Source organism: Ambystoma mexicanum, chromosome 6p, assembly GCF_040938575.1.
Source record: "Ambystoma mexicanum isolate Mex_15411 chromosome 6p, UKY_AmexF1_1, whole genome shotgun sequence".
Lineage (NCBI taxonomy): Eukaryota > Metazoa > Chordata > Amphibia > Caudata > Ambystomatidae > Ambystoma > Ambystoma mexicanum.
Window position 1 is genome coordinate 272298828 of NC_090935.1, and position 23380 is coordinate 272322207.

Here is a 23380-nt window from a genome sequence, read left to right on the forward strand (position 1 = left end):
TTTCTAAACATGCGCCCTGATGCCCTCGGGCAGGTTGCGCAATACAAATAAACAAATACAAATACCCCCAAGGCTCACACTAAGGCTCCTGACTGAGCTGACCGAGCGTGCCGCGCTGCATGCTGCTCATGGTCTCTTTGCTACTTGCTTCACCACCTGTGCTCTCGGAATTCCCTACTAACTCTGGTGAGACTGTGCCCACACTATCACAATTCGGATGCCTCCGCCACTAGTACTTTGTTTACCTGCTCACCGCATTACTTCCGCCCACGAGACCGCAGCCTCCCACTCACCTGCTGCACTGGGCGTTACCGCAGCACTATCCTGCTGCCAGACACTGTCTCCATTTGACCTACTCAATTATACTTGATTTTGTTGTCGCCTCAACCACTGCAGTCCTTGACTCTATGGCACTGCACTTACCATTGCTGCTAACCTTCGTCCGCCCCATGTGCAGCCCTGTCTTTTGCCCTCTATCCTTGCCTCCACATCTTGCCACCCTTATTTTATACTATTGAACGCTCTCCATGAGCTTCTTCCATTCTTGTACCTATGCTCATCCCACATATACCCTTCCTCATTCGTACTAATTATAGTGCACAGTACCAGCCCGTCTCCTCTCACCAGTCTGAGATTCTACACGTGGCTCCAGACTCATGTTCCACATTGCTCTGACCAAAACTGCCTTGCTAAATCCCTATTTTGAAATTGTTGTGCCTCATTTCTCATTGTAATTTGTTGTACCTAGCCATGACTCAAAATTGCATTGCTATGACCCTGATTGAAATCGTTGTGCCTCATCCTTGATTGAAACTTGTTGTGCCTAGCCCTGACTCAAAATTGCATTGCTATAACCCTGATTGAAATTGTTCTGCCTCATCTTTGATTGGAGTCTGTTTTGCCATAGCCCTGATTGTTAAATGTTTTGCTGCCCACCCATACGCTCATACACGGTACTGTAGCCCTGCTAATTCCAAATTGCTATTGCCCACTTAGAATTGTAAACTTGCCTCTAGCCATTACTACCACCCATTACTACTGCAAACTCGCTCGTTATTGCTGTATGAATATTGTCCATGCCTCTCTACAAGCCGCTGCATGGTTCTACCCAGAGCCTGTTAGTGGACACTGCTGCCGACTGCTCCATCCCAGGCACACCATGTTGTCTAAAGTCACTAGCAAGCACGTGAGCCTTATTACAACCACTGTGCTTGCACTCTGTCTCACGCTCTCTGCATTCTGTCCCATTACAAACAACACCAAACCCACTTGCATGCTCCTACCACATCACCACATCACCTCAGCTCTCTCTCCCCACACTACTCTGTCCACCTCTACTACCACACAAAAACCTCACCACTCGCCTCCAGTCATGTCTCTCCAGCTACCCTGCTCCATTTTAGCCAGTGGACTCAACAGGCTCAGAGCCCGGACTCTACCCTTAGATCTCAAATGTCTTCCCACACCTATTGCACTCAGGAATCTTTGATTAGGCTCCCGCCCAACCACAGATACTCCCCACACACTCAAGTATACCATCCATTAGGCCTACACAGCCTACCTATGACTCAATCACCACACCCATCTCCACTGAAATCAAAACTAACCCTACACCACGTATCAAATGTGCCCTCCTCAACGTTCGTTCTCTCACAGCACATTCCCTAGAAATACACAATCTACTAACCAATCTCATCCTCGACATACTAACCATCACAGAAACCTGTCTACATGTGGCACCCGGAGAAGGAGAAGATTCAAACTTTGAACCCTCCTGAAGTGGGAGAATGGAAGAACAGGCTCCCGCCCTTCCCCTCTCGCGCTTGGCCTAGAGGATCACGGCCTAGACACCCGCCACGAGAGGAGTTTGCCTATCTACCAGATGACCAAATACCCTGGTACAGGAACATACGGATGTGCCCATCTACCTGCCCAGCAGCCCGCCCTGTCCATGCCGACACCTGCGGCACGGATCAACTCGACTAAACCTACACGTCGTTAGAGATGCCATGACGACCTAGCCAACGGTCAGCACACCTGTGCGAACATGCACACCGGACACTCCCACACCAATCCACACGAAGAATATATTCAGTGCTATGACGTAGGCGACAGACATACTCACGGACGTGCATCTTTATTATTTTCCACATAGGCTCTCAAAATGCAGAAACGCAAGACGCATCATGAACTTATCTAAAAAGGCTTGCTCACGCTTCTTCTAAGAACCATGTACCATAATGAAGAATATAACGGAGACACGATACTGAGGATAGAGCAATATGATACCGTAACCTAAAGCGCTCTGCATCAAACGGTTCCACCTATGCACCAGGCCCAAGTAGGCCGCAAGCAAAAGCTTCCATGAACATTGAATGAGCAAGAACTGGGTTGCTGACCCTGCAGAATGAGCCCGGCGAAAGCACACCGCCAAGGGCACGATGTTGCAATCTCGCACGCTGCAAGCCAATGCCAAGGTCGCACCTGCAAGATAAACCAGGCACACAGTAGGAAAAACAATATTAATTGTGTTGAATTTTGCCTCAAACACGGTCCCACCTCACGTGACAAAGCCAAACCTGACAAGATGCCAAGCCCAGGAGGAAGGAGACGCCTGAATCCCACGTTTCAAGACACAGGCAGATACAATTAAAAGACTCATTGGACATCTGCAGCAGTGGGAGTAGTCGACCTCCCAACATATGAATAAATCCTCACATTGTTTACACCTACCCATATTAAAACATTGTTGCAAATTACAGGTGCACCGCAAGCTGGGAACAGCGATAGTCCCAGACTGGGAGGCTCGCGAGCGGACCAATCAGAACATGGGGCTCCTATCACTGACGCCATTAACATTGACCAATCCTCAGAGGTCTTCATGTAACAATTTTCATGTATCAAATTGAAGGGACAGCCCAGGTATACCACCTGACTAACCCTCAACCACTAACACCGTTCTCTATATGTATGCTATACTAACCCTACCACTCGAGTAACCAATCCAGAGTGGAAGTAGGTTTTTTGTTAAACTTTGTAAGGTGACGCAAGTAGCGCGTCATACTAAGGTAAAAAGGGCCTGCGAGCCCCACGATTGTGTGTGTGTCAGGACGGGCGCGTACGCTCCTTGACCCATCCCTGCCGTTTTGTCTAATAAACAGCAGAGTCACCTTGCTTCTTGCGTGTGTCTCATACTCTATCTCTTTTGGGATATACGGGAGGAGTTGGGGCCTCCCTGCCCGGAGGTCTGCAGACGGCCCGGCCGACCCCAGCAGAATTTCCCCCCGACACTCCCATCCCCTGCACACTGTTATGTGTTGGATAAACCAACTACTTTGACCTAAAGAAAGTAATTCCTTAAGAAATTAGAATGTAACTAATGATTATCAACCATTGAAAGTTTTGTAAAACACATAAGTGTATATATTTTGTTTAGAATGTAAATTGAATACAAAGACAAAAACTATCACAATATTTTTACACAAAAGAAACAAGTTGATGAAATGTTGACAGTAGTCTGCTTTCAATTGGCGACGTGTTTCGAGGACGAACACCTCTTCTTCATAGGCCTAGACAGACTATAAACAGATATATATATTACAAAAAATGAAATTTGTCAGACTTGGTTGTACATTTATACCATAAATGCTGAGAAGTCTATGTTATAAAAAAGTAAATTGAGACTCTTTTTCTGAAGTTTAGACACAAACAATGCTCATATATTCTCATCAACATCAGTTATCGTTGCATAAAGCTTGAATACCCACAAGTTTTTGGAAAAAACCATTAAGTCAATTCTTAATACAGAAATGGCTAATTGATTGGTACCCCATAAAAAGGGGCATCCAGCTTGAGTGGGAAGGGGTCCCGTGCATCCAAAGGCCCTCCAACCAGAATACCAAATAAACGGTTTAACAGAATAGACAGTCAAGTTTACCTGTTTGTTTAAGATTGAAGATGTAAACACGATTACTACCTCCCCAGAAAAAGAGGGGTTAGTGCATATAACAGATGCAGAGGGCTGCTTCAAAAGGTGGGTGCTGGGGATCAGCCAAGTAGTTCCCAGTATGGATTAAACTACAGGAGCTAGCTCAATCTGTAAAACATAGGGGTAGATATGGCACTTGTATCAAGAACATAGTGGTGTAGAACATAGTTATAGAATGGTAAATATGCCATGAGGCATCCAATAATAACTATTAGATAGTGAAGATAATTAGAGCAAAATAGCCCCTACCAAGAGGGAATGGTGTCCATAAAAAGATAAAGAACAATTGTATATGAGTTAAATAAACCGACAAGGTGCACATGACTTACACTGTTCTCATACTGTGTAAGAGCTCAGTAGTCTAATGGTAAAGTCTCTTGCTATCCACAAGTGGCAGTGGGTGACAGTCCAAGTAGCCCATTGATTGAATCAAGAATAAAGGATTGACAGAGATCTGTAAGTAGGAACAGAGGAAAAAAATGTAGATAATGTATAGTCAAGGGTGAATTTGGGGAGGTCTTGTGCCAGGATCTCAGTTCCTCCCCCGCACCTTAAACTCAATTGAGAATATTATTCACCATCCCCAAAAGTTCACCACATTAGGAGTGCACCAATTTCTGAATCTTTTGTACATGTGGCACCCAGCCCAGCCGTCACCCTTTCTCTCCCTCCAGGCTACACCATCCTCAGACAAGACAGACCACTTCACCTAGGAGGTGGAGTAGCCCTCATTTCCAAAGACACCCTCCCTTTCAGACTTATTAGTCACCCACTGGCCAGCAACTCTGACATTCTGTCTGCTAAGCTTATGCTGTCAACCTAACAGCACCATCAACATCCATGTGCTCTACCGCCCCCCAGGTCTCCCTTCAAACTTTCAGGGACACCTTATCCATCTACTCAGTGACAACCTAAAAAGCTCCACTAAGACGCTACTATTGGAGACTTAAATCTAGGATTCAATGACGCCAAAGACAAAGCTGCTGCGTCCCATCGCCAAAGAACTCCTTGACTTTAGGCTTCACACAAAAAGTCTCAATCCCCACTCACTCCAAAGGCCGCACTCTGGATTGGGTTGCAGACCATGACTGCCTCACCACCATCACCTCCAATACAGCCATGCTATGGACTGATCATAATTGTATTGAATTCTCCCTTCCCATCACTGCTAACTCTAAAACCCACACAACTGCCATACAGAAAAAGCAAGAAGTTCTAAGAAACTCCCACAGGAGCACCTCCGCCCACACTTGAATATCCCAACACTGCCCTCCCTTCCAAAAGTGCCCCAACACCCTAGCAGACGTTTACAAAGAAACTCTCACCAAAGCCATCAACACCATAGCTCCACTTGAAAGCAAAAAAGAAACAAAGTCCCTTTACGCCAACTCCTGGTTCACAGAAGAACTGCAGGCCCTCCGCTCCCATAAAAGCGAAGCACTAAAAAACTGGCAATCTAACCCAAGCGTCACTACTAAAAATTGCTTTGATATAATCTCCAGCCACTACAAAGCCGCCATCACCAAAGCTAAAGCTAACTCCTTTAATGCCCGCATCTCAAATGGCAACTCTCAATCTAAGAAATATTCACCATCTTCAATGAGCTCATTTCACCTCCTAACTCCCCAGACGAGATCATCAAAGATGAAGCATGGTGTACCAGTTTTCAATCAGCCATGCTAAACAAAATTGATCCCCTGAAAAAAAAATCCAGGACCACTGTAAAACCCTACCTCACCACCCTGGACCCAAACAAACAGTCTCCACCCGCCTCCCACCAACCTCACCAAACTGTTCTCCTTCAGCGACATCACTGAAACAGAAGTTATCAACCTCCTCAAAAGCCTAAAACCGTCCACGTGCAAAGCAGACATATGTCCTCCCAAGCTCATCAAGGAATGCGCCGACATTCTCGCACCGCTCCTGACAGCCTTCATCAATGCCTCCTTCAGATCAGGCATTATTCCAGCAAGCCTAAAAGAGGCATGGGACCACCCCCTCCTGAAAAAGCCCACTCTAGACTGACTACAGCCCAAAAACTACGACCCATAACCAGTGTGTCCTTCCTCCTCAAGATCTTGGATAAAGCCGCCCATAGCCAGATCCAGCACTTCCTTGAAGCTCATTCCATCCTCAGATCCAGACAATCTGCCTTCCTCAAAGACCTCTCAGCTGCTTTCGATTTAGTGGACCACAAGACTCTCACTTCGCACCTTACCCACTCGGCTAACTTCTCTAAAGAAGCAGCTCTCTGGGTCACCTCCTTCTTGGAAGGCACGGCAATTAAAGTATTTTCTAACATAGCCAATGCAGCCCCACAACCATCCACTGTGGAGTCCCGTAGGGCTCCTGCACAGCACCTACACTGTACAACTTGTTCATGAAGCCCCTATTCGACAAGCTTGATGCACTTGGTATTGCGTATACTAATTACGCTGACGATACGCATGTCCTTCTCCCACTCACTGGAATATTTAACAAAGTTCTGAAGCACTTCACTTAATATATTCCACCATCCAGGCATGGATGGCAATTAATGGCCTCTGCCCCAATGGGGTGAAGACTGAAATCATCATTTTAGGTCTAAGAAACACACTAGCCAAACTCGACAGGCATTACGCTAACTTCACAATTGACAACACGATTATCCCTGTCTCCAACTCTGTGAAGACTCTTGGGGTATACATAGACTCCATTCTATCCATGACTAGACAGATCAGCGCCATCTCCTCTGCCTCAGAACACACTACAAAGCTAATAAACGCAATAAAACCCTATTTATCTAAGCCCAGCTGTCTATCAATAGCCAGAGCCACCATTGGTCCCAAACTAGACTATTGTAATGCCCTTCTAGCAGGTAAATCTGGAAAAAACCTCCATCGACTCCAAATCACACAGAACAATGCGCTTCAAGCAGCCTTAAGCATCCCTAAAAAGGAGCATATCTCCCAGGCTAGACAGGCAGCTCACTGGCTCCAGGTTAAAGAGCACATCACTTTAAAAATCCTAACTCTCACAAACAAATGCTTCACCCTCTCAGCTCCATCCTATCTATCAGAGGCTATAGAGAAAGTCACATCCACTCAGCCCATCAGGACACAATACACTAACCAACTTCACACCCCACGCATCAACAGGTCTAAAGCTGGTGGGGTAGGCTTCCCATAAATTGCAACCAGATTATGGAACGCACTACCCACTGACATCAGATTAGAAAACTCACTCTTGGCTTCCCAAAAAAAGCTCAAAACTCCCCTCTTCATCTAAAGCCCTTGATTGCCTTGCTCATTCTTGCCTGAAATGTAAACTGCTTTTCAGTTTTTTCTCGAATCCTCTATAACTAAGAAATCTGTCTGTAACAAGTGCCGCACTATCTCAAATGCGTGTACTGTAATATGTTTGTGCTGCTTCTCATGTTTTTCTGTAACCAAGAAAGCTGTCTGTAACTAGCACCATGATGCCCCCAGGCTGTTGTGCGCTCTACAAATTTGAATAAATAAATACAGCCAAAATATGCAGGTGGATGGCCAACCAACACATTGGTGAGTCTGAGGGGCCCCCACAGACGAGATTGAACCCATGCTTCGAGTACCAGTAGGATGAGGAGAGAGGATTGCAAAGTGGCCACAGGCTCACACATATGTTGTATGGTGACAGTAGAGTGTGAGGGGGGCGTGGCTGAGGAACACTGTTTGAACTAGAGAAAGGGAAATCTAAAAGGGTGACTACAGATGTATTGTCTAAGGACATACTAAGGCAATACACTCAGAGCTGGCTGTAGCAGACTTGTTCCAGGAACGGCAGATGCACAGGGACGTTTTGATGCTGGAATGAGGTATGGCTAGATTGGGAATTGTTGTTTTTAGCCAGTGTGACTTGAACCCCAGTTGCAGGCAGAACCTAGGCAAGGCAATGCGAGTTATGAATACACCTGTAAAGAAGAGCCACAAGGAAAGGACACTGCAACAGTGACTTCAGCAAGAGGACTCTCCCAGATTGAAGGCAACAGCTAGGGGTGAACAAGGATATCCCTGAATGTCTGACATCATCGTCTGGCGTGCAGAAACATGAGTTTCAATGCCTGCGCAGCAGAGAGGGCGTCCAACCTTTAAGCACTAGAGCCAGATTGTTTTCTCCCAGAGCAACAGGAATTGCAGCTGAGTAACGTTCAAGCAAGGATGAACAGATAATCAAGCCAGCAAGGTCCGAATAATTTTAGTGAGACCCCAAGCAGGGAGCACATCAGCGTACAGGAGTAGGAATGCCGATGGAAAACGGGCACAGCAAGTAGGGCCACACTGGGATCCTCAGCAGCATCCCATCTCATCAGCACCAGGTGCCCAATGATAGGCACATCCAGCAAGGGTTGGCTATACCAGCCCACAACCCTCAACTTTGTGGATTGGAAGTGTGGAGGACTCCATCCCCGTGAAAGCTGGTGAAGACTTCGACTGTGCGAAGATCCATGGTGCCTTTGTAGCCGCATGGTGAACCTATATTGACTATATGGCCAGTTATTCTGTGCTGGTGGTCAAAGTATGCAAAGGAAAGGTAAAGAAAACAATTGGCAAGGCTTGGGACTGCGAAAAATGCCTTAGTATACAAATGGCTACCACATAGGGCCCTTTGACTGCTAATGTTGTTAACATTACTAGAATAATGCTGTTGCGAAAAGGCAGTACAGCTGCCACCAGTCATCTTCCAAACAGACTTTCATGGTGAAAGAATCATCTGGGGACCAAAATGGGGTGCGTAAAGTGACCCCTCTGTCATTGTCGCCATATGGCTACCAGAGGACAGAATATCAACAAAAGTGTTTAATTGTCCCCGAAGCCATAAGTGCTACCTCTCAACACTTGGACAATCATTCCTATCAGATCGAGCCTGATTGTCACCCTAGCAATTGAACAGTTGCCAATCACATTTGACCTCTTGAGCTCTAGGACTGCAGCCTTTGGGCATTTTATATTGGTGATCTCTGCACCTTGTCATCGTCTGATCTCTTCTATTCCTCACTCTCTGGTCCAGCTGATGCCCTGTGTGTCCTGCGCCGCTCAATGTTAACCCTCTCCCTGGATTCCTGACCCCCAGTACCCTGATGCTTTCTCTCTGCATAGGACTGCACAGGACTGCATACATGCACAACTCTGAAATACGGAAATAACAGAAATGCTGACCTGTCTGTACATTGGGGTAGTTTAGGACAAATACATACATGTCAGTCACTGCCCTTTGGCCAGGGTCTAAAGTCGTTTGAGTAAGGTGGCCTCTCTCTGTGTTCTTTGAAATGTGACGTCACTGCCAAGCACAAAACGCATGACGAAAGACGCATCGCATCGATACCCAGGTTTCTATCTGGTATACAATATGGTTAATAGGTAAAAGGACAAAAGGTCATGTGATCTCATGAAGTGGTCCGCAGCACTACTCTTCCCGCAGTTCTGCCAAATTTACTTAGACTATACATGTGAAGACATCGGGATGGAGGCACCAAGATAGCATGGATGGGTTGTTGCACGTAATTGACATAGTTGCAAAGGTAAACGTGTACATATTAGCTTTATGTACGTGCTGGGTTTTAGATGGCACAAAGGTAGCTTTGAAGCAACACAAGGAGATACAATGGGTACAGTTAGAACAATAGACATTTTTAGGTTTTAATTGGAAGGGTATGGAGAGAGGAGATTCAGAAGGGCACCGGCAGTGGATACACACGTCTGGCAGGAGTAGCTCTTACTTGAACAATATGAGCATAGGAAAGATGGTTGTATGTGCATATGTGACGGAGTAGTCACTGTTGTGTGTGGCCCAGTGTTCCTTAAGGGGAAGCATCATGACAAATGTCATGACGCTCCTCTAATAAAAGGGGCTCTGCTGGCATGTAAGATTCAGTGCAGCAGTGCCCCAGGAAGCGGCAACTCGTGTCTGTGTCCCTTTTTTGTGTGTCATCCACCGCATTTTCATGGCCTGTCCTTGCAGCTCCGACCTGGTTTCCCCCAGTGACGAAGCTGCTAATGCTGAGGTGATCCCCAGCCTTGTGGCAACTGGTCCAGTGATCCAGACAGCGCAGGGTGTTCCCTGCCTGCAATCCACTGCGTGATCGCAGTGCGTGTGTATCTGATCGGGTGATCCCGATATTGTATGTGGCCCGCCCCAGTGACCGGAGGCAGGCCACCACATTGGCGGCAAGGAGATCTCGCCCCCCCGCGCTCATTTGTGTGCAGGCTCCGGGAAGTCTTTCTATTTTTCGCTCATGGAGGAGGTGGAGCAAAGGCTCCACGTGTGCGGTCATGGCCCGCGACCGTGTACAGTGCGGAGGCAGCATTTGCCACATGGCGTGTGGCCCAGGGACCTAGTGCTATGCACCTGCACTGGTCGCCTGGTGCACGTGAGGGAAGACCCATCAGCTGCGGCTGTTGGAGAGCAGGAAAAGAACTATCAGCTGCAGCGTTGGCCATGCCGCGTGGAGTGGTAACGCTAAGGCCCCAGAACAAAGGAAGGGGACGGGGCCAACTCTCCGTTGGGCTCCCGCATGCAGGGGAGCAGCAGGCGACTGCCCTGGAAGGGGCGGACAGCCCCATCAAGACCCGGACCGCACAGTGAAATTTTATCTTAATCGTTATTTTGTCCGGGCCAGAAAATGGGCGTGGCCTACACGGACGCTCCCCCAACACAAGACAAAGGAAGGGATTTGGCCTGCAGCACCCGGCCATGTTGGTGAAGGGGAAAAGACAGCTGACCCTACACAGATTCTTTGTAGTTTGGAGTGAAAAGGCCACATATGCAACATGAAGCAATGGGTCATTGCAGCCTGCGTTGTTTGAAGAGGAAGGGTCTCTAGGGCCTGAGTGCCCAGTGCAGCGGGTACTGAAGTACCAGTTGGCCCCTCCTGGCATCTCTATCAGCAGTACCCTCCCTGAGGGGTGGCAGCTCCTCAAGGAGTGCTTGTCCTCCCTCAATAGGCTCAGCGAAGTCATCAGGCCATCATCACATCCTAAACTTCAACAAGACCACAGAGGGTAGCGGCTCCGGGGGGAGTGCTTGTGCGCCTTCGAGGACTTCTACAGTGGTCAGGTGACCCGAGGCCCATCGGCAGTGGACGCATACTGCACCGCGTCCAGTATTCATCATGGCGGATGAGGACAACAAGGTGGTGTGTCGTCAAGGTGGCCAGTTGGCACAACTGTATTCCTTTGACGTGGTGGGTGTGCCTGCCATTTTAGGACCCCGGTGGACGGCCTTGGTAGAGAACATGGAGCTGTATTTTGAGGTGGTGGAAGTCAAGGACAGAGCGAAATGCCCAACCCTCTTGTACACCACCGGACTGGCCATCCAGAGACTGTTTACGACCCTACGGCCTAGAGACCAGTCATATGAAGAAGCCATTGCAGTACTGAAAGAGTACTTCAGGCCCATAGTCAACAGGGACTATGAACGCTTTAGGATGAGGTGCGTGAGGCAAGAGGAGGGGGAGAGCCTTGATGCATTTCATGGAAAGCTGTGTGGCATTGCGTTGTCCTGTGCACTGGGCAATTGCGAGGAGGAGGAGATCAGGGCACAGATCATTTGCGGTTGCGATTCATTGAAGTTGTGCAAGCAAGTCCTGATGGATCCAGCGCTAACCCTTAAGCGTATACTGGAGCTCGGCTGTGCCCAAGAGCTGGCGGAGGTACGGGCCTCGGCTATGGATCAATCCAGGCAACAGCTCAATCTGGAGGCCCCATGCAACGGGTCAAGTTGGAGGAAGTGTCAGCCGTCGGCAAATGGCAAGGAGGAAAACCAACGAGGAGAGGGGATTTGCCATGGAGAGACCCTGGGGCCACCATATGCCATAAGTGTGGGTGGGATCTTCTGCATCCCCAGGATTGCCTCACTAAAGTGCATATCTGTGGGATGTGCAGAAAGGTGGATCACTTTGCACGTGTGCCTTGCCCCAAGGCTGGCCAGCATGGTGGAGACACCAGAGGGGAGTGGGTCAAAGGAGAGCGGGGGGAGAAAACCCTCCAGAGTGGCAGCTGTCCAACTGGCTGAAGACCAAAGGAGGAGGCGGTATGACTTGGCCGAGGAAGAAGATGAGGAAAATGTGTTCTTCTTGTCCTGCAGCAGCGTCAGCGGGCAGTTTGATCCAGGCATCTTCTGATTCCTAGAGGCCACTGTCAGACCCCCAGGGGTCTGACGACTGGGACACACCTGTCTGGTTGCAGTGTTTAAATGGTTTGTTAGTTGGTGGCAGGACTGGAAGGCACCAGTGTCTGCAGTGGTTGTGTAGGATAAAACGGGTGCCTGGACTGGAATGCACCATATTTCAAGACCCCCTATTGGGTCACTGTTTGCAGTGTGCTGTGCGTTTTCTTGTAATAATTAAGGAGGGATGTTCTGTTTGGCCCAGTGTTCCTTTAAGGTGAAGCTTCATGACAATCGTCATGACGCTTCTCTAATAAAAGGGGCTGGCATGTACGATTCAGTGCAGCAGAGCCCCAGGAAGCGGCAACTCGTTTCTGTGTCCTTTCTTTGTGTGTCATCGGCCGCATGTTCGCAGCCTGTCCTTGCAGCCCCGAGCTGGTTTCCCCCAGTGCCGAAGCTGCTAACGCTGAGGTGATCCCCAGCCTTGTGGCAACTGATCCGGACGGCGCAGAGTGTTCCCCGCCTGCAATCCGCTGTGTGAAATCGCAGTGCATGCGTATCTGATTGGGTGATCCCGATACTGTATGTGGCCCACCCCGGTGACCGGAGGCGGGCCACCACAGCCAAAACGACATTTGGTTTCATTGCGAGTATGGCGGACATTCTAATTACCACCAAAGCGACACCCATTCCAGAGGAATTAAGGCCAGATTACTGGTGCCTGCATGGCAGAGTTAGTCCCCATTCTTTTGGATCTAGAGTGAGCCCCCTTGTCACGAGCCACCTTTGTGTAACTAACAAAAGCTACATGCAGCCCCTTCTCCTAAGTTATTCGAACAGTTATTGCCGCACTTCATCTGGGGAGCTAAGCAGTACTTACATCTCAATTGCATTCTCTGCACTCGCTCTGCAGCGCAGCTAATTAAACCTGCTGTTGATTTTGAGAGGAAAGCACAGCGGGCGTTTAAATGTGCCCTAGTTTTAAACAAGAGCGGATGCAAATTGTCGCCCTGTTATAAATTGGCACACGTGAAAGCCATTGAATTAAGAGTCCTGTTCTATAGCAGTCTTCTGCGAGCGACTTCATGTTTATTACAGATAGGTTTCCTCAGTTTCCTGAGTGCGTATTTTGAGCTCATCACAAACAAGGAAAATACAGATGGTAGATAATGGGGGGAAAAAACAAATACATGAAGGCTTTTGTAGCATCTCCACTGAAATGCTTGTAAGTAATAACAATGACATATGCCTGTCAATTGAATAACGTTATTTGAACATTGTTGTAACTGGTATGGGGTTGTGATAAAAAAGCAATTGCATACAATGTGCCTTTACAGTTAAAACGGACACACTATGTGAATGCTAACATGACGTAGTTCGCTCTAACTGGGGCCTTCAACATGCTAAGATTCACTTAGAGTTGGCTACAGCCTCGTCAAAGTGTGGTCCTGCTGCAGCTCCAGTGTCCGCAGAAGTGGAATGGGCTTCATTGGCATACTTTGACCACTTTTCAGCCTATCTGTAAGTCTGCCTTATTAGACATTATGTCAACCCTTCAACCAGAAGGCTCCCAACATCACCCTGTCTAGGCAGGGTCATTGGGGCTCATTACAAGTTTGCCGGTATCCCGCCAGCAATTCCTGTGGGATACTGGGAAAACTGCCCCTACCATCTCCACCGCCTCATATCCTGGTATTGACATGATATTGCGGGTGGCGGTGATGATGGTAAATTACTCCATGGGATGGGATTGCCGGAATTACTGGTACTGGTACTATCGGTGCCAGTAATTGCAGCTTTTATTTGGCAGTGGGGGCCATATCTAGCAGCAGATCTGGGCTCCCACTGGCAAACTTGTGTTTCCCCAGTCTGGAAAAAAGTCTGTTGCCTGAACTACCGGCATTTTGACCAGCATTTTTTCTGGACCGGAGGAATCCTAATGAGATCCATTGAGTTGGTTTTCTTCTTTGGTGTCCCATAGTCGATGTCAATTTGTCAATAAGTCCTTTTCATATGTGTGTGTGTCTGAAAGGTTAAAGTTGGCTGCTGCTACACCTTTGCTTAAAAAGCCATCTTTGAACCCTAAAAATCAGGCCAATTTCCACCTGATATTGCAACTCCCTTATCCGACAAAGCTAATTGAAGCAGAGGCAGCAACTCAACTCAAGACAATTGTGGGAGAACAAGGGTTACTGAATGACGCACATGCAGGCTTTCGGCCGGGTGAAGCCCTAAGGCTGTAGTGGCAGCCTCCATGGATGGCATCAGACGAGTAGTGGATGAGGGCAATCTCGGGAAGCCTTTGATACTATTGACCACTCAATACGTTTGGCGTGTCTTCATGGAGTATGGATCAGAGACAGCGCACTGGCACGGATTTCATCCTTTATTTACAGAAGGGCACAGACAGTATTACTTCCATGAGTCCTGTCAATAAGCAGTAACTTCTGGACTTCCTTTTTTTTTTTTTTTTTTTTATTATTTTGATATAGCTGAGAACATCAACTTTTCAAAAAATTATTGACATAAAAATAGGATCATTACAAAAATTGTTAACACAGTATATACATACATACACTCAACAAGCCACAAGATCAGCAGAGATCAGCATAATGGAAAAGAATGACCAGAGAAAGCAGGGTTAAAATTAGATCTATGAATTAAAATTTTGAGTTCATTATGGCGATATACTTAGATCTATAAAGAATAAATGTCATATTAGTGGCAGTAGTTGTAGCAATAGAGGACTATTTTAGATTGATATCTCGTCGGGTAGAACTGTCTCTAAAAAGTGAATTATGGCTTTCATTACTGAAAATCTAACATCCTTAAATAGGATACTCCATATCTCATTGTCATTCTTCTCCATGTACATAGATAGTAACTTACTAAAGTGTCTATCACGGATGGCTGTTAAATTTGGGCATGACACAATTATGTGTTGCAGAGTTTCCTTTACATTGTGTTTCTCACAAAAACGGCAGAAGTGATGGTCTGCTGGGATAGATTTGCGTCTGACCAGGATTTCTCTCGTTGGCCATAAATTTAGTCTTGTCCGCAAAAATTTGTTGCGTATGTGTGCAGATGGGCATTTCATAAGATAGCCTGCCGCTTGGCCTCGACGTTTAATACCAAAAAGGTTAGGATCGAAATCTCTATATTTTACGCATAGATCGTAATTTATAATCCAATCCCAATCAAGGAATTTCCTTTTTGCTTGTGCCGGATGATCAATAAGAAATTGTAAGGAAATATCTGCTCCAACTAAAGTGTCCAAAACAGTGTTTCTCCATTTTAGCGAGAAACCAGATGTAGACCCAGATAGATGTCGAGCAACCGTGCTCAGTATATTATTATTGGTCAAACCGAGGAGGCTTTTGCGGAAAAAGGCACACATTCTTCATTTAGCTCTACTATGGAGAGAATTCAATCCCAATTCAAAACGTATTATTGGAAGCGGTGAACAATTTGGGAGCCGCAAGATCTTTTTCCAAAAGGTGGCCTCCAATCTGTTCCACATACTATCTCTGGCATACAGTCTGGATTCGACACCATAAAGTAGAATGGGGACAACCTTTTGTTCATAATACATCAAAATGTGTTTTAGCGTAAATTTCCCAAATTTATAAAGTAAAATTTTCGCTTGGGATGTCAGACTTAGCAATTTCGAGTCTAAAATGTGTAGCAGTTTCCCATCACTAACCGTGTTTTGTATAGAGACACCGAGATATTTGTATTCCGGAACAATGTCCATTGTTTGTTGTTGGAAAGACCAAAATCCCTTATAGGATTTGCATCTAGTGGTAGAACTGCAGACCATAATCTGAGATTTGGTTAAATTTACTATAAGGTCATTTGCCTCTACATAGGTTGCCAATGCAGCTAGCAGATTTTGTAGACCTATCGGGGTCTGGGAAATCAGTACCAAGTCGTCTGCATAGAGCAGCCAAGAGATACGTTGGCCCCCTAACTCTGGAGCATCTGCTATGATTCCTTGAAATGATAAACCCAAATCTAAAATGAAAAGATTGAACAGTGAGGCTGCTAGTGTGCAGCCTTGCTTTAAGCCAATACAGGTAGGGAAAGAGGTGGACAAAAGTCCCTGCATTGAGAGTCGTACTCTCATGGTAGTATCTGTATGTAAATGAATAATTAAGGACAAGAGTGAGGATGGGCAGCCGAGATCTTTTAGTTTGGTAAAGAGGAGATTTCGGTTTATGGAGTCGAAAGCAGAGCTGAAGTCAATAAACGCAAGATATAAAGTTTGTTTTCTGGATGCATATTGGGACTTTAGCATATTAATAGTGATGATATTCGGGATCGTCCCCAGGCCACTTACAAAGCCAGATTGGTACGGATCCCTTTTGAAATTCCCCTTTGTCCATTTGTTAAGATCTCGCAGTATGAGACGGGTATAGATCTTGCCCGAGACATCGAGTAATGAAATAGGTCTATAACTAGACGGATTGGCACGGTCACCCTTCTTATATATTGGGATAACAACAGATCGTGTCCATGATATCGGGATTTTTTGTGACGTATTGATGGATTCAAACATGGTGAATAATATATCTGACCATATATTGGGAAATTGTTTAAGATGTGCATTTGATAGGCCATCAGGACCAGGTGCTCGGGAATTACTTGCAAGATTGATATAGTTCAAGATATCATCTTTATCAAAATGCAGATAAAACGGGAGATTAGATTTTAGTTCCGTAGCACAGATATGAGGTCGCGGGGTTGCAAATAGGTCCGAATAATAGCGTACCCACGCATCCTCTGTTACATCGTTTATTTGACAGGCAACCTGATGGCCTGATGTAGTTTGGTTTATAATGTACCATGACTGAGCCGAGTTCTTGGCTGCCAGAGATGCTAACATGTTACTCCCATCTGCTTGGTAAAGTTTGGCTTTTATTCCCCTTACCCAATTTCTATAGCCAGTTTGTATACGTAGGAGAGCAGTCCCACGGAGATGTGATGGTAATTTTAGCGCTTGCCTTTTTTCCGCACGTACCCTAGATTTTCTAAGTCTTATTTCATGGTTGGGGGTATGCAAATGTGAAGTTTGTTTGTGGTTATCAGTGGTAGAGCTTGTTTGAAAGAGCTGCATAAGATCTTCAAAAACCGTGTCTGGCGTCAGATGATTTAAGTCATTATTGTTTAGTTTGTCGTGGTATTGTGCCGAGAAGGCCTTCAGAGACTGCTCCGTCCACTTTAATCGGTTTCTAGCAGGATTTATTTCGTACGTTCCCTTAAGAAAGGCAGAATGTGGTTTGGAGGTAGGCATATTCGAGCTAAAGATGGTGCACAAGAGGTTATGATCACTCATCTCTGATTCTATTATTTGGAAGGATGAGACCATGTTTGACATATACATGTTAACATACGTAAAGTCAATAATCCCATGACTACGTGCTCGATGCCACGTGGCTCTAGGTGGTATATCTTGTGAATATGCGCCGTTCAACATGTAGAGATTCCGTGATTTAGTGAATAGGAGCCACCTGTCTAAACGTTTTTGTTCAGATTTAAGGTAGGGGCCCAAACAATGTAGGTTCAAATCACCCGCTAGATAGATCATATCTATGGTTCCATCCATCATAATTATGTCGAAAGCCTTAGATATGGCTTCCATAAAGGAGTCATCCGAAATGCCAAGAGGGTTCCAATAAACATTAATAATGGCACCAATATGGCTTTCACATACAATTCTGGTCATTTGTATGAAGTTGTTTGGGCAGTACCATGGAAGGATTTTTAGACCGGATGACTGTTTAACAGCCGTTAACAAGCCAGAGGTTGGGCGACCCATTTGATGTTTTATAGCAGGTAATATACATACATCGTAATTGTTCCAAGACGGTGATGTAACCAACCATGTTTCTTGCAACAGTATAGCATCATACTTCAGCAGATGAGAAGAGTAATTATTCAGTAAATGCTGATTCCCTCTAGAGTTCCAACTAGCAAAGACTAGTTCTGATATAGGGGAAAATGAATGCTAAGGTTGCTTGCTCCGATTTTGACATCTACAAGATTTTCCGGAGCAAGCTTGATGATTGTTAAAAGGTTTATTTAGGGGGGCATCTATACACCTAGGAGCTCTATCTGGAGCATCAGGGGTGAGAAACAACGTGAAGCCAAGCTCATCTATTTGTGATTTCACGGTCCATATGGTATTAAGAACCACCCTTGAGTTAATCCATAAGTTTACGACAGACTGATTAGAGGAGTCTGGGAATTCCACAAGATCTATATCTATGGAGCTAATATCATCGAGCTCTGGAATCTCGCGAAATATCGAGAGAACAGAAGCCCGATTTAAATCATACTGCTTAGCCGGCAATGGCTGACAGCTAAGAGTCAGACAATGAATTGCCGGTCGCTTTAAATGTTTGTTTGATAGTTTTTGTTTATTTGGTACAAGTAGCTCATTAGGGTTTGTGCAGGAACTAGTCTCTATTTTGGATTGTTGTGCTAGTTGAGGGGCGAAAGAGGTTTCTAAAAACTTGGCGAAGGTGGATTGTAGAATTCGTTCTATATCACCAAGTGATTCTGTTTTAGTGTTACCAGTTCCGCCAGGACATATAGGGACATAGTTACCAGAGGTGGCTGTGTCCTCACAAACAGGAGGACTGGGTTTTTTCAAAATTGAAGTTACCCCTGGCAGTGGTTCACTAGCTGAGATAAGCGGCGCAAAAGTCACGTGTTTAGGGATTATTTTTGAGGATAGGTATTCGTCAACTGCTCTTCGTATCTCTTTCCCCATATACTCATGATCTTGTTTCTGTACCACAGGAGTTTTACCCATGAGACTACTTGTGATTAAATTAGATGCACTATCCTCTTCACCACTAGAGTTGCCCATCTTAGGTTTAGTGAGATCCGTATGTGACAGCTGCTCAGCCGCACTGATCAATTGGCTTAGAGGACTATGTGTCATGGAAGTGGCAATGGGAGTAGACTGTAACTTAGTTTTCCTTACAAGTTGTTGTGAATATTTTCTTGTGATGGCTTTAGATGCCAAAACGCAAGAGGATGCTGGGGATGATAATTTGCTAATAAAGGCTTTGATTTGAGAGGTGTGAGGGGCAACAGATTTAATATTTTTCGTTTTTTTTTCCTGTTTTAGCGCGCAAGGTTTTTTAAGCAGTGGGTTCTGGGGCTTCTGAAGATCGGGCGCATTGGGTTTAGAGCCAAAAAGGGAATATAAAGGTCTCTTCTGCCAGTCAGTTTTAGTCGCGACTGCCTTTTCCATCGTGTCGACTATGGGTTCGGGTATAAATGGAATAGGTTGGAAGACTTGATCCCTGTGTTCAGCCAGGTACGAGGTCTGTGAAGATACGGACCTCTTACCATTTGTGATATCGTCAAGCTGACCCAGGCTCCCAAGTCTATCAAAAATTACAAATTGATTGTCGAGCAACAGATCAAGCTGGGTTGATTGTGTTTCTGCTTTTACAACTAGCACTTCAAACAGTTTAGCAAGGGCTAAAATAGCATTATTCATAGATGTAAGTGCAATGCTAGTACTGACAGTCTGGTGATCAGGCCGCCAGTAGTAGCAGGATTTTTTTCAGCCATTTTTCTGGGAGTCGGGGCTATAAAGGACAGATTTGTAACTGAGTTTGAGGCGCTAACATTTCTAAATAGCACAGGGGATTTTGACAAATTAGCCAATGGGACTTGAGATGACTCAATAGAAACAATAGTGTCCAAATTAATTACAGGTATGTCCTGAACAACTGAGTTCAGTAGTAGATTATCAGTTGATGGGTCATCAGAGTGCAAAACTGCGACACCAGTTAGAACATTTGTCAAAATGGCACTATCAGTTAGAGAAACATTTTCTTTCGCAAAGATGACAGATTGGCCAGACAAAATACCAGTTTTTAAAGTCTCACCAAGTCTGGCATCTGTCTCAGTGGCTGAAGGCTCCTTTTGCCATCTTAAACACTTTTCAGGCATACCAGATTCTGGCTCCAACTCATGTATAATATCTTTTTGGCTGAGAGAGGACGTTTTAGGATGGTCTGGAGTAGTTTTTACAGCGTTTTTAGTGGGGCATGGGTTAGTTTCAGTGCCAGTGGGATTTCTACAAAAGGGACGAATATCCATTCCTAGGAGCATCTCAGATCGACTCTTAATAGTAGCCATGGTACAAGACCTTGGCGTAGAACAAAGTCGTGGTTTTTTTGTAGGTATAGAGTGAGGAATCTGGGAACTGTTTGAGCCATTGAGCCTGTGCAGCTCAGTAACAGGGGGCATACCGGTTGTTAAAGATTTCATGTTGCGTTTCATAGTCTACGGTAAAGAGGTACTTACTAAGTTGGGGCTAAATGAAGAATAGGTAAACTACAGTTCGCGGCCTTGTCCCCGCCGGGCCTATCGCCGCAAGGGTGGTTGCCTCTGCCTTTTCAGGGCGAGGAAAAGTCCCGTGATAGATCACGTGACCTGGGAAGCTCCACCTCCTCCAGAAAGCGGAATGGGTCCAGCAAGAGCCCTATAATGCTCGCAGTGCCGGGAAGATGATTGCAGGCACGTTCGATTCCAATATCAATTCCTTTTCCAGGTTATACCCAGTTATTACACAGTTTTGCTTGTCTTAAAAATATAACAACAAACAAAAGCACAATATTAAATCAGATTAAGATCAATTATAGGTATCACTGAGTTCTCGAAATACATGTATGTAATCACAATATGACTAGGCACAGGGTAAGGAACGCCCGACAGCTTAAGGAGCTGCCAGAGTCCGTCTCTCCCCCCTTACCCTTGTGGCTAATGAGGGTTGATAGGGCTCGCGTGTAGTACCTAAGTACCTTGGAGCTGGCACAGCAAAACAGCGACTCCAGCCCTTACTGCCTCCAGGGCTTAACGCCGCAAGGGTGGATATGCCGGCAGTTATTGCGGCCTTGAAATCACGTGACCACTCACGTGTCCACGAAAAGCCCCGCCTCCTCCAGGAAGCAGGGGAAAGCAGCAAGAGCTCTGCTCGCAGTGCTGTCGGGTTCACGCTGGGCTGCAGAGTACCAACACTGCTTCGTTCGTGAAGCGCAGCTTCTGAGGAAACAAATCACACGCCGCTCGGGCGGATATGCCGGCAGTTATTGCGGCCTTGAAATCACGTGACCACTCACGTGTCCACGAAAAGCCCCGCCTCCTCCAGGAAGCAGGGGAAAGCAGCAAGAGCTCTGCTCGCAGTGCTGTCGGGTTCACGCTGGGCTGCAGAGTACCAACACTGCTTCGTTCGTGAAGCGCAGCTTCTGAGGAAACAAATCACACGCCGCTCGGGCGGATATGCCGGCAGTTATTGCGGCCTTGAAATCACGTGACCACTCACGTGTCCACGAAAAGCCCCGCCTCCTCCAGGAAGCAGGGGAAAGCAGCAAGAGCTCTGCTCGCAGTGCTGTCGGGTTCACGCTGGGCTGCAGAGTACCAACACTGCTTCGTTCTGGACTTCCACATGGCTCATCATTACACCCGTTGTTATTCCACCCCTATATGAGGCAGCTAGCCCATTTAAATCGTCTTTCCGGTGCTTTCTTTTGTATTTATGCAGATGACACAGAGCTTACTTTTCGGTAGACTATTTCGATTAGGCAGCTTTTTCTACAGGGAAAAATAAATTCCTGCATGACCATTAACTGTTTGAAACCAATAATACTAAAAAAAGAGATCTTACTATGTATTAATCCGATGCTGTTTCGTTGACTAAGGCCCTCTTGTAACAGTGGTGTACTGGGTCCCGCAGCCCCTGTGGTGTGGGGTGCCCTCACGCCAGGGAGGGGGCTCGCGACCATGCACCAACGACATCGACATTGCTGCTCGACCCTCTCTACTGGTGTGCTGTGCCGCCGGGTACTACTGGTGCTGCTGTGTCTACCGCCCGCACTGCTGCCGTGGCAAAACGCAACCAGAAGGTGGAGGCTTGCGATGGCTGGCAGACACACAGCAACAGCAGGATGTGAGGGTCGGTCAGGAAGTCAGGCAGGGCAGGGCTGCCGGCACCGCCTGCCTTGCACATTGCAGCTGCATGTGTGTGCAGCGCACGCATGCACAGCTTAAGCAAAAAGGCAAGCCGAGAGCATAGGCCAGGGGCAACGCATAGCAACACAGGTTCGAGTCGTGGTCTTGCACTTTGAAACAGGTCTCTGGTATTAAGAGCGTTATAAAATAATAATTATAATTATAAGCCCTGCGCAAACCCCACAAGCCAGGCTGCACCCTAACAACAAGGAGGAGCCAGTCGCCTGTACCAATGCTGCCCAGGCCTACTGCCTCTTTATGTTGCGCCTGCCCGTGTATGGCATGGACGGACGCACTGGAAATAAAATATGCATCTTTAATCAGGCAAGCCCTAGCAGGCGCAGCCTGTCAGAGGTGAGTCTCTTTCGGTATGCGGCTTGCTGAAGGGTAGCTGCATGAAGGGGCTTGAGGGTAAACAGAATACATGATCAAACAGCGATATGCGGATTCCAAGAAGACCCTGGACTAAAAGCACACAGGTGAGCTCGGTTCTGAGGTCAGGTGTGTACCTGGATTCCCGACTATTAGCCACCCCAAAACAGTTGAGCCCAGCCCCTCACTCCCCTTCTGCGAACCCTCTTCCGAAACAGTATCATGCGTGTCAAAACAGAATCTCTCTCCACCCATTCTTCGATACATACAGACTGGCTTAATGAGCACAATGAAGATTCCCCCTGCTAATAGCGCAGGGAGCTCTTGATTCTATTAAAGACAAGGAGGCGAGCATTAAGCTTTCTCTTCTCTTTAATTCACTCTCCAGCAGTTTCAACAAATACCTCATATTTCGTGAAAATATATATAAAACATTTTTTTTTTCAATAAAAACTTCAAGTCCCATCATTCTCTGTAGTTCTAGTCTCTAGTCTCTGTGCCTTAGCCCTTCCTGTTCCTGTGTTCCTCCTCTTCTTTGACTGCTTAACTGTAATCCTCTGTAACATTAACTTGCCAACGGGCCCAACAGCTTCACTCTTCTTGCTTTCAGCAGAATTCGATCTCTTGCCTCGAAACTTGCAATCTGATCGGAACCATCCAACTTCTTTGAAAGGAATCATCCGTTCTTTTGGTCATCTAGCATCAAAAATAAACAATAGAGATATGTTAGGGCTGGGAATACACACCCTATTTTAAGGAGAAAACGGTCATCATGGTTATTCACAATTCATATGTCCTTCATTACAATACTCTTCCCGTTTTCTGTGTATCTGGGTCGGGAATTTAATGCTCGCCTCCTTG